We start from the raw sequence: 10,826 nt of genomic DNA, 5'->3' as shown, positions 1-10,826 counted from the left end.
GACACCTTAGGTCAGCCTAGTGCTTGCCTCCTAGGAGGTGAAAGTACTTCCTCTGGGTGCTCCCTTTTATCTTTGGATGGCTGCAGAAGGTCGGGCGGGAACAAGATGGGGCCTGCTCTGAAGTGGGAGAGTGATGCAAGGTGGCCGGGTGTAGTCTGCCTCCGAGGGACTTTGAGAGGTTGGGAGCTGGAGTTTGACCTGGCATGTGACAGGCCTTTAGCTCAGCTCACTTCGTTGGCTTTGGCCCAGCACCAAGCAAGGAAAGAGGCCTTGTGCTCAGTTTTCTGCTAGCGAGCCAGTCCTGTCAACCTTGCTCTTGGCAAGCCTATCAAAACGGGGTGCCTTATAAGGGTCCCCACACCATGGTTCTCTTGCCTGCTGTGCCAGCTGGGATCCCCCAGGCAGGGTCTGTGGCCCACTGGCCTTGGCTCTGGGAAAACAAAGCCTGGGAGAGGAGACAAAAGAGCTAGGCCGCTCCCATTTGTAACTCCGGGCCAGATAGTCACATTCCCATACCCTTAACATTCAGTTTGGAGAAAGGCAGCTTGAACCATGATCGAGAGGCTAGGCTGCCCGCCTTGGAGGTCTGTTAGCAATGCCTACGTTGCCCTGTGTATGTCTTGGGCCTGGCCTAGGTCTCCATAGCTGCTTCCCCACTCCTGTACACTGTCTCTTCATGCCTGTGGCCTTCCAGCACAGGGTTCTGGTCTTCCAGGTCAGATCTCGCCTCTGTGCACTAGCAGACTTATTTTCTACCTTGCTAGTTTTCTGGAGCTGCCTGTACTTGGACTCACTCCAGCCACCTAGAAGAGTCTGTCGTCTGTCCCGTTCCCCCCCCCCCCCCCTGCCCCAACGCCAGTCTTCCCCTGGGTGGGCCTGGGGGTCAGTTAACAGAATGTGTGCCTCCCTGAAACCAGAGGAGAGAAAAAGAGGTCTTGCGCATAGGTCACACTCGAGAGATACTGGCAGGTGGGCTGTTAGTCGACCCTGTTGCTAAGCTCCCCGAGAGCAGAGCTTCATGAGAGGAGAGACCCAGTCTGTGCTTGGAACTCAGTCTACTGCAGTGGTTCTCAACCTGTGGATCGAGAACACTGCTGGCAAACCTATCTCCAAAAATATTTATATTACGATTCATAACTAGCACGCTTATTGTTACGAGGTAGCAGCCAAGATAATTTTACGGTTGAGAGTCACCACAGCATGTGGAATTGTATTAAAGGGTTGTAGCATTTAGGAAGGTTGGGAGTCACTGATGTACTTGGAAGGTGTGGCTTAACTCTCCTCCAGAGCGAACCAGAACACTGGTTCTTTAACTTGTGAGCCTTGTTCGGAATGGGCTGACCCACCTGGATGCTGAGTGCTTGGGAATGAGCCCGGGTAACCTTGACTCCGCCCTGGCAGTTACCTCCTCAGCCTACTGCCGATGCCCTCATCCCTGGCACCTTGACTGCCCCATCTCCAACCTCTAGAGCTACCCAAGTTACCTCGGCAAACAACCCCCAGAGGCCCTGTGGAGTGAGTCAGAGCCCTGGGTCCCTTAGTAGCCTTTGGTTCCCACACCCAGGAATTGAGGGCCCAGAATGCAGGTCTAGGTGCATCAAATAAGCTACTGGGACTCTATGTTTGCCCCAACCACCAGAGAGTCAACTGGAAGGCAGGCTTTTGGAAGATTCTGGAAAGTCAGCAAAAGTGTCTGGCCCAGTGTTTCCTAGGAATCATCCTGAGCTCAGCCTGCTGAACAGAGCCACCCAGTCAACCAAATGGCCCCCAGACTGACACCCCACTCCTGGCAACAGAATCCCGGCAGCCTGCCCTGCTCTACCTTTCCCGAAGCTTTTCTGGTTTATTCTGGGTCCATAGGGTACCTCCCCCCAGTTCCCATACCTCCTACTAGGGGCCTACGGCAGTCCTGGCTGCACTCCCAGGGTAAGTCTGACAGGCAGGGCCGGGATGGGCCCAAAGAAATGTGTTACATGTCAGAGCCTGTGCCAAGATGAGGGGCCTCCACCACTCTCCCAGTTACCTCCCAGCATGGGGTTCCTCTACAACCCCTCCCAGATAGGCACAGAAGGGGTGCATCCTCGCAGCCCCCACCTACATCAGAGCCCGGCTGAGCTTAAGGCTCCGCCTCTGCTGTTGCCCTTTTAAGAGCCCTCCCAATGGGGGCGGGGTACTGCAGGCAGAGTCTTGCAGAAACCCTGCGTTGTGCAGCTCCCCTACCAAGGTGCCTGCAAAGACCTAGATCCTGGTTCTCAGGGCTCTGGTTAGAGGCAGAGGTTCCCGTGATCTTCCGAGGAGACCCCCTGTTCTGGAGGAACGGATCCTCTCTGGCCGCTCTTAACTGGTTGGTCTGAAAAAACCTGCGTATTTGAGTCTCATGTCTAGTAAGATTGGCTTCCACCCTCTCCCCTACAGAAGCCTGCTGTCAGAAATAAGGAAATTGCATTTGTTGAGGTGTAAATTGCTGCTAAGAAGGTATGACCCTTAAGGGACACTTGTATTTTAAATCCTGAAACTGAAGAACCGAGCTTATAATTGGGAATAGCATTCACCCTTCCATTTTGTATCAGAGAAAACAATTTCTTTTTGCTCCTCTAAACCAGCCCAGTCTCCATGGGCCCAGAGTTTCATACTCTGTCTCCTGGGTCTTATTCTTAAGCTACCCCCCTAAATTTCCTCTCTAACCTCTCATCGTCTCCTTTGCCCCCTCCCCCCAAATATCAACTTGCTTACACTAACCCCCATATTCAGACCACATCCCATCTGGTGCCATTTTTTTTTCCTCAAATATTCATGATCACAATGAATACACTGTAATGCATCTCCAAACACCTAGGAGTCACCCTTGACAGCTTCCTGCTTGGCATCCCAGGCCAGACTGCTGTACAGTCTGTCCCCACTGAGCTCCCTAAGAGCTGCTTCTCAGCATCCTGCTGGTCTACAGACCACAGTCCCTCCTACAGGCACAGCCTCCTTAGGGTACCAGAGTAGTTTGTGATGGATCAGTCATGATCCTCTAGAAAGGGCTGGTGGTGTGGCTCCGCTGGTGAAGACGCTTGACAGCAAGCCTGATGCGCTGGGTTTCACCGGCAAGGCTTACACATGGAAGGAGAGAACTGACTCCTGCAGGTGATCCTCCGGCCTCTAAAAGCACACGGCCTCCCTTTCCGCTCCCATACAAAGTTATTAGTGGACATAGGCTGACAGCAGCGGCTGTCCCAGCCTAAACCAGACAGACGGGTTGGCCAGAAGCAGCTTCATTCATCTGTGATGTCCACCTGTGCGCTCCTCTCTGCTCTGAGAATCCTAACAGCTAAGTCACTGGAGGCATTGCTTTGGGGATTTCTGCAATATGCTTCAGCCCCAGCCTCTATCTTGTCCCTTCTATGCACATATGGCCTCAGCTGTGCACATATGACATATCACATAGGACCTCCACTGCATCTGGGATGGACCTTGCATCATTATAGAATGCTAAATTTTTTTAAAAAGCCATCCCTAACAAACATCCCTGGCACTGTGGATGGGAGGTGCCATGGTGAAGGCGTTCACACCATCTTTAATTAAGCCCAGCTGAAAGGAGGGGCATCAGGCCTACTACCTTTAGGTACAGCTGGCACTGAGAATGCTGCAGTGACACCCAACTGCCTACCAGATGGAAGTTCAGAGCATGAAGAGACACCCACCATCTGTGCCATCCACCTATAGATCCAGTCACTTATGCATATGGTTAATATTGAGTGTCTACTATGTGTCAGGTCACAGACTGGGTGCTAGGTATTTGGGACACATTCTGCCTAGTCCTGTGGAGAACAGCTGTTAAGTAAGTAAATTGACAGGTTCATACCCTATGTAACTGCATGAGGGAGGAGGTGTTTGAGACGTCTCTGTTCAGCAACAGAAGAGAGTGAGGAGCAGGGAGAGGCTAGGCCACCTCACATGGAGCTTTATGGGTTAAAGAGTTTGGGTTTTACCCAGTATGCAACAGAGCAGGGCTCTCCAGAAGAAAGCAACATACTCAGACTTCATGAAGGGTCTTTTTTGTTTGTTTGTTTGTTTTTCGAGTCAGGGTTTTTCTGTGTAGCCTTGGCAGTCCTGGACTCACTTTGTAGACCAGGCTGGCCTTGAACTCACATGAGATCCACCTGCCTCTGCCTCCTGAGTGCTGGGATTAAAGGCCTGCACCACTACCGCCCCAGTCATGAAGGGTCCTTAAATCAGATAAATCTTTTTGGGGCATGACGGTGCACCCCTTTAATCCCAGCACTTGGGATGCAGAGGTGGGTGGAGCTCTCCGAGTTCAAGTTCCGCCTGGTCTACATAGTGAGTTCTAGAACAGCCAGGGCTATGCAGAGAGATCCTGTCTCCAAAACACACACACACACACACACACACACACACACACACACACACACACACACACACCAGATAAATCTGGAGTATGACATCTAAACAAGAAAACTGGCCTGGACCCTTCAGACTATGTCTTTTTTTTTTTTTAAATGTGTTGGGGGAGGAGGGGAGGAAAGCAAAAGCGGCATATGAGCTGGCAAGATGACTCAGAAGGTAAAGGCGCTTGCCAAGCAAACATGGCAACCTAAATTTGAACTTCAGATCCCATGAGAGTCAGAGAGAACCTATTCCTGAAAGTTGACCTCTGACCTCCACAGGCACGTCATGGCAAGCATGCACCCACACTCATGTAATACATTTTACATACCAAATGCAGTAATAATACTGGTTTTTTTTTTAAAGCGGCGTATGACTAGATGGTGTGCACAAAAAATCTGGCTTGAGAGCAGAAACTTTGAGAGAGAGAGAGAGAGTGGGGAGTGTGGCTTGGCTGGAGTATGAGGTCATTCTAGGGCTTCTCACTCATGCTCCTGGTTGTGGCCATGGCAGCGGCCCTGTGGGTGAGAGGACAAGAGAGAGAGGTCCTGCCTCTCTGGTACAGCCTGCTAAGGGGCCTAGAGTAGGGGTACTCCAAGAGTTGTGAGAGATAGAGCAGTGTCAGCATTTATTGTACCTAGGGAGAGAGTGTATAACATACTTCTTTCTTTTTAATTTTTGTTTTTGTTTTTTGAGACAGGGTTTCTCTTGGGTGTCCTGGACTCACTTTGTAGACCAGGCTGGCCTCGAACTCACAGAGATCTGGCTGCCTCTGCCTCCCAAGCGCTGGGATTAAAGGAATGCGCTACCACCGGCTGGCCCAAGGACAATCTTGAACTTCTTTCTGATCTCCTCTCTTGTGAGTGCTGGGGCTTCAGGTTTGCACCCGGAGCGCAGTTTATGTAGTAGCGTGGATTGACCCAGGGCTTCAATCTTGCCAGACAGACAAGCCTTCTACAAATTGAGCTACATTCTTAGCCTTTTTGGTGCATATTTTGTTTTGCTTATTTGTTTTAGAGACAGGGTCGCACAGTGCAGCTCTGACTGCCTGGGACTTTGGATACAGAGTACCGTCGCTAGAGGTATATGCCACCACACACATCTCCCCACCACCTGGCTCTTACAACCTTACCACTCTCTCCTCTGTAATGTTCCCTGAGCCTTGGGTCGTGGTGGGACAATACAGATGTCCCATCCAGGGCTGAGCACTCAACAGTTATTTATTCTTAGCAGTTTGGCCAGTTATGAGCCTCTCTGGATTAAGTTCTCCAGCCAAGGTTGAGAGCAGCACGAACCTATTGATGTAAACACAGAGATTTAGAAGGCAGCTTGACGATGTGACCATCTGGCAAAACAACAGTAACAGGTCCCCCTGGGGCCTCTGTCCTTCATAACCATGGGTTTTTGGCCAGAATTGCAGCACCTTGTATGAATTCCCTTGTGTGGAAGAGGCCTCAAATCCAATCAGAAATTAGTTGATTGCACCCATAACTTTCATGCCACTGTTGTACCAGTGGGTCCATCTCGCTTGTGGAAGAGCACTGATAACCTTTCTCCCCCCACTGGCCTGTTAGCACCTCCTGGCACTATGAAAGCAAGCCAGCAGGGAAGACATTTTCAGGCCAGTTCCAGCTAGAATGCTCCATGTGTGTGGTGTGCGGTGTGCGGTGTGTGGTGTGTCTTCGGCAACAGGGTCTTTTTTATTTCTTTTAGCTTTTTATTCTGAGACAGATCTCACTATATGGCCTTGGCCAGCCTAGAACTCACCATGTAGATCTTTGTCTCTCTAGTGTTGGGATTAAAGGCGTGCACCAGCTGCAATAGAGTCTTACCATCTACCTCAGGTGGGCAGTCAAGAGAAGTGGCAGTGACCTGTGCTGTTTGGGGGACCCCGACAGGGAGAGGCATATATACCACACCTGGCGCTAACATGTTCATCTACTAACATGTCTTGGAGAAGCATTGCTCAGCGATGCAGGGTAGTGTGGTCACGCTCCCCCTTAGTACACACAGACACAGTTTATAATCAACTGACAAAGTAATGGGTTTTCAGACATCCTTTGTTTTGGCTAACCCGTGCTCCACCCTCTCCTCTCTTTTGTCCTCCCGCCCCAAATCCTCACTTAAACCTTTAGGCCCAGTATTCACCCCCACCGTGTTCATATCCCAGATCATTCTCAAGATTTACATTTAAATTTTTTTATTGTGTGTGTGTGGTGGTGGTGGTAGTGGTGGAGGGGTAGACTTGCCATAGCACTTGTGAGGAAGCCAAAGAACAATTGTGCAGAATTGGTTCTCTCTCCTTTTATGTGTGTTCCAGGCATCAAACTTGGATCTGCAGGCTTTCTCTGCAGCTAGTGTCATCAGCTGAACCATCTCACCTGCCCCAGCTCCTCCCTCCCTCCCTCTCCCTTCTTTCCTTTCTTTCTTTCTTTCTTTCTTTAATTTTCTTTCTTTCTTTGGCTGTCCTGGAATCACTCTATAGACCAGGCTGGTCTCGAGCTCAGAGATCAACCTGCCTCTGCTTCTGTTCTGCCTCACAAGTGCTGGGCTTAAAGGCCTGTGCTGCCGCCACCTGGCTCCTTTCTTTTTTTCAGTGTATGTGTTAGATACTTTTCTATTGCTGTGCTAAGACACCATGGCCAAGGAAGCTCACAGAAGGAGGGGTTTATTTGGGCTGATGGCTTCCCAGGGATAGAGTCTCTCACTATCAGTGTGGCAACAGGCTGCCGGAGCAGCAAGCCGAGAGTTCACATCCTTTTAAAAACAACAACCAACCAACCAACCAACCACCAACAATAACAAAAACAAACAAAAAACTGGGCCTGTTTATGGTTTTGGCTGTCCTGGATCTCAATATATAGACTAGGCTGACCTTAAACTCACAGAAATTCTCCTGTAAAATCTTAAAGCCTACCTCCAGTCACAAACTTCCTCCAACAAAGAGGACCAAGTCTTCAAATGCGTGTGAGAACACTGCATTCAAACCATCAGGCATAGTGTGTGTGTGTGTGTGTGTGTGTGTGTGTGTGTGTGTGTGTGTGTGTGTATTCAGCTGTCTATTCCACAGGTTCCAGTTTTTCAAGTTACTGATTAGATCTGCCAGTTTCCATCTCCCCAGTGTTGGGGAGTAAACAGATGGACACTTAGTTGTATTTTATATGGGTCCTGGAGATGGAGCTAAGGTCTTCATGCTTGCAAGGTGAGCATTTTACATACTCAGCTCCCTGTCCTGGTTGCTCCAGAACCATTCTGCCTAAGCCACACTAGAGGCACCTTATCTCTGTATGTACTTTCCATAGGCGTAGAGACTAGTCTCCAATATAGTAATAAGTTCCCAGAACACCTTCTCTCTTTCGAGTTAGGGTTTGGCTATATTGGAACTCTGGTTCTCTGGCCTTAGTCTCTTACCCGAGCCTACTGTCTGAGATTGCAGGCATATATGGTGTGTTCTTTTTAAGTCTGTACACCTCCACTGGACCGCGGAGGGAGCAGGTGGGAGGGAGACCCAAAGTTCCTTAGAGCTGAAAAGCTCCATGAAGCAGGCAGCCCCTCTAGAGGTCTTGACAACAGGACACTGCTTTTTGAGTCTCCCAGTGATGAATACAAGACTTGGAAATTCCCTCTCCCCTCCACCTCCCCCCATGTTCTGGGAAGATGGGAATACCGGAGGGAGGCAACTGTCTGTGCCCCCTAAGGGGTTGAGGCTAGCAGAGGACTAAGTGCTATTTGTTACATGTGTGTAGAGATCAAAGACAGGTTCCTTACGTCCCCAGCCTGTTTGCCTTGAGGAGAAAGGCCACTTACTTGGAGGAAGATCTGGAGGCCTGAGCCTTCCCTGGCAGCCCTGGCCCCCTGGTTGGTCCACGGAACCATGGCCACATTCCAGAGTCAAAGCTGCTCTTTGCTCTACCCAGAAAGCTCACTTCAGTCGCACGGGGAGCCAGATGAATGGTGAGCTACAGTTTCTCCAAGCGCTAGCTTGTGCCTTCGTCAAAAAAAAAAAAAAAAAAAAAAAAAAAAAAAAAAAAAAAACCTGTCTCATTACCCAATCCCAACTCAAAGGATAATTAACAGACAGTGTAATTTCCAAGCATTCTCTGCACCACGTGGCTATTAAATTAAGAGCAAAATGCCCACACAATCCCTGGAGCCTCCCAAACCATAGAGTCTGAGGAGACAGGAAAGGCAGCACTCTGTGGAGACCACTTATGCCTCTGCTCTATCTCGAGTCACTTCATCCAGAGGAAGAAAGTCCATCTTGGGTCAGATTGTAGTCCACTCCTTCAATCCTGCCCACCCACCACTACCAGGAAAATAGTTGAACAATCCTTCCACCCTGTTTCTCTTATATTCCCCTGCAGAGAAGGAGAAACTGGCTTGTCATCTTTGGCATAACTGTGAGACCACATGGGACGGAGTGGGGCGGTGGGTTGGGGAGGAGGTTCTCTGGTCTAGAGCAAAGGTAAAGAGTCCTCTACTGTAGCCAACTGCAAGTGACACTGTTGTGACCAGAGGGCAGCAGTGTGAGAGAGTCTCTGACACAGAGCAGCCCAGAAACTCTTGGTTGGAGAAACAGGAGAATGGGAGGCCACTGACTCCATACTGCATCCCAGGAAAGATGTTCATCTGCCTTGTAGCTCAAGCCTCGGGTCAGAGAGCTAGTCCAGTAGGCAAAAAGCATTTTCTGTACAAGCCTGACAACCCCTGAAATCCCCAGTGGAAGAAAAGGAGCAATTCTCAAATGCTGTATCTGATGATGGTGTGTACCTTTAGTCCTCTGGAGGCAGAGGGGAGCTGATCTCTGTCAGTTCAAGGCCAGCCTGGTTCATATAACAAGTTCCAGGTCAGCCAGGGCTACACAGTGAAGCTCTGCCTAAAAAAGAAAAGAAGAAGGAGGAGGAGAAGGAGGAAGAAGAAAGAAAGGTTAAAAGATATCACACTCACACAGGGCCAGAGAGATGGCTCAGAGGTTAAGAGCACTGGCCGCTCTTCCAGAGGTCCTGAGTTCAATTCCCAGAAACCACATGGTGGCTCACAACTATCTATAATGTGATCTGATGCCCTCTTCTGGCATGTAGGTATACATGTAGACAAGCATTGTATACATAATAAATAAATAAATATTTAAAAAAAAAAACACATCACAAAATGTAATAAAACAAGAAACTAGTAAGAAATTGAAAAACATTGTATGTACATGTGATAAAAGAAGTTAATTAATTAATTAATGTTGAGACATGGTCTCATTATGCTGCCTTGGATGGCTTTAAACCCATAGAAATCTACCTGACTCTTCCTCCCATGTGAGTGCTGTGGTTAAAAGTGTGTGCTACCATGCCCAGCTTTAAATAAAAAAAAATGTATAAGGGTATTTTGCCTGCATGTGTGTCTGTGCACTGTGCCTATTGCAGGTCAGAAGAGGGCATTGGATCCTCCTGGGACAAGAGTTACAGCTGGCAATGAGCCACCAGGTGGGTGATCTTTAACCACTAAGGCATCTCTCCAACTCCTAAAATTTTTACAAGAGAGATCTACTAAATAACCCACCCCAACCACTCAGCCCAGTGCTAGAGACTAAATCTAGAGCTTTGTATAGCTAGGCAAACACTGAGCTATACCCGTCCCCCCCGCCCCAAGCCTGCCAAATACACTTTTGTTGTTGTTTTTAAGCAGGATCCTACGCAGCCTCAATCTGTAGCTAAGGATGACCTTGAATTCCTGATCCATCTGCTTCTGCTTCCCAAGTCCTAGGACTATAGGCTTGTCCCACCAGAAGCTGTTGGTGTGTGTGTGTGTGTGTGTTTGTGTGTGTGTGTGTGTGTGTGTGTGTGTGTGTGTGTGTGTGTGTGTGTGTCCCCGTCCGAGTGCACATGCCTATGGAGTAAAGAAGTTGACATTTGCTGTTTATGAGACCGAATCTAACGAACTTAAGACTTACCAGTTGAGACAGACTGGTTGGGGCTGGAGAGAGATGGCTCAGAGGTTAAGAGCACTGACTGCTCTTTCAAAGATCCTGAGTTCAACTCCCAGCAACCACATGGTGGCTCACAACCACTTTTCATGAAATCTGGTTCTCTCTTCTGGCCTGCAGGCAGAACACTGTATACATAATAAATAAATTAATAAATAAAAAATAAAAGACTGGCTGGCCAGCAAACCCTTAGGATTCTCTTGTCTCCACTTCTCTAACCCTGAGATAACAGATGTACATTACTGTGCCCAGGCTTTTAACTAATTTTTATTTTTGAGATTATAATATAATTACATTACCTCTCCTGTGCCTTTCCTCCCTTCAAACCTTCCCATATTGCGTTCCTTGCCCCTCTCTCAAATTCCTGACCTCTTTGTTTCATTAACTGCCATTACATGCATATCTGTATATACATAATATTCCTAAGTGCAACCTGTACCATCGGTATAACGTCACTTGTATG

The sequence above is a fragment of the Acomys russatus genome, chromosome 23 (genome assembly GCF_903995435.1).
Source record: "Acomys russatus chromosome 23, mAcoRus1.1, whole genome shotgun sequence".
Taxonomy (NCBI): domain Eukaryota; kingdom Metazoa; phylum Chordata; class Mammalia; order Rodentia; family Muridae; genus Acomys; species Acomys russatus.
This window is presented reverse-complemented; position numbering follows the sequence as displayed.